Source organism: Bubalus bubalis, chromosome 4 (genome assembly GCF_019923935.1).
Source record: "Bubalus bubalis isolate 160015118507 breed Murrah chromosome 4, NDDB_SH_1, whole genome shotgun sequence".
NCBI lineage: Eukaryota > Metazoa > Chordata > Mammalia > Artiodactyla > Bovidae > Bubalus > Bubalus bubalis.
The window spans coordinates 155,427,476-155,429,298 of NC_059160.1; the positions used below are offsets into that span (position 1 = coordinate 155,427,476).

General features: G+C 36.7%; 1 pseudogene; it reads right to left on the reverse strand.

The window, feature by feature from the left end:
* Window positions 1–1,342: 1,342 nt before the first annotated feature.
* On the reverse strand, window positions 1,343–1,482 carry LOC123333491 (annotated as a pseudogene).
* Window positions 1,483–1,823: the final 341 nt, after the last annotated feature.

Consider the following 1,823-nt stretch of genomic DNA (forward strand, 5'->3'; position numbering starts at 1 on the left):
TAGGTGGCAGCCCATTAAATAGACTCAATTTAGAGTTCACCTTTTCCCTCTTTTGTTTCTCTAATGGATATAAAAGCCATATTTATATGTCTAAGGGGAATACCTGGAATTTGAAATTTCGGTCTTCTGAGCTGAGAGCTAAAGCATTACCCAACCCATGTGTAAATTATCCCATCATATCGCAGATCTTTTAGGATAGTTTCTTTCCGGAGAGGTCTAAAGGTTATCTTTTGAGGAGTCAACTGAAGGAAATCATGTTTAGATGATGATAAACCTTTTTATTTCTCCCATTGGAGCTCAGTGGCCCATAATTGAAATCTTTTACTGGGGAGTCAAATGTGTTGTTTGACATGGGCTTGTTGATAATCTGTGCAGGTTAGACGAGAGTTTGGGTATATGAGTAAATGCTTATAGGTTACATGGTTCATAATTTTTTTTAAATTTAGTAGTTTTACTGAATATCTGCTCTATGCCAGGATTTAGTTAGGCATAAGAAATGCAAGTATTAATAAAAGAAAATATCTTGGGTGTGGAATATTTACTGTGGGCCTCTAAACACCAGCTAATGTGCTATAGGCCAGTTACAAGCACATTGTTCACTTCTTATTATTATTTATGTATTTGTTTATTTATTTGAAGTATAGTTTTATACTGCTATATAGTTTTATACTAGTTTCAGATATATAACATAGTGATTCAATGTTTTTATAGATTATACTCCATTTAAAGTTATAAAATATTGGCTATATTTCTTGTGCTGTACGATATGCCATTGTAACTTACATATTTTTTGGTGGTAGTTTGTACCTCATAGTCCCTCACCCCTTTTTCCCCCCTCTCCGTCCCCTCTCCCATTGGTTACCACTAGTTTGCTCTTTGCATCTGTGAGTCTGTTTCTTGTTTGTTATATTCACTACTTTGTTTTATTTTTTAGATTCCACATATCAGTTACATCATACAGTATTTATTGTTCTCTGTCTGACTCATTTCACTAAAGCATAATGCCCTCCAGGCCCATCCATGTTGTTGCAAATGGCAGAGTTTCATTCTTTTTAAGGCTAATACTCCATTGAATAATTGTATATACGTCACATCTTCTTTACCCATTCATCTGCTAATGGATACAGGTTGCTTCCATATCTTGGCTATTGTAAATAATTTGCCATGAATACTGGGATGCATATATCTTTGCAAATTAGTGTCTTCATTTTTTGGATATGTGCTGTGCTATGCGTGTGTGCTAAGTCACTTCAGTCGTGTCCGACTCTTTGGGACTTTGTGGACTGTAGCCTACCAGGCTCCTCTGGCCATAGGATTCTCCAGGCAAGAGTACTGGAGTGGGTTGTTGTGCCCTCCTCCAGGGGATCTTCCCAACCCAGGGAAGGAACCTGCATCTCATGTCTCCTGCATGGGCAGGCAGTAGCGCCACCTGGGAAACCCCAGGTACTACACTTGATCTTAGCCAAAAGGCTGAGAAGCGATGTATTTTTTTGGATATATACCCATAATAATAAATACAGTGTTAGGGATATTATTTGTAATATAAAATTTTATAGGAATAATACTTACATAACAAATAAAATTAAAATACAGGCAGAACTGTGAATTTTGTTGGTGTTTATGTGACTCATAGCTGAGAGATTATAATTTTTGATTGTTGTGGGCAGGGAGAAAGCAGTCAGAGCTGTCAGAGAAACTTAAAGGCATGAAATGATATTTTTTTCCTTTGAGCCTTTGCTACCAGAGTGAATTTTTCCAGGTCTCTTTAATCATTGGGCTTCAGTCCCTTTATTATAAATTGATTCTCCTTTCCTCATCTTCTC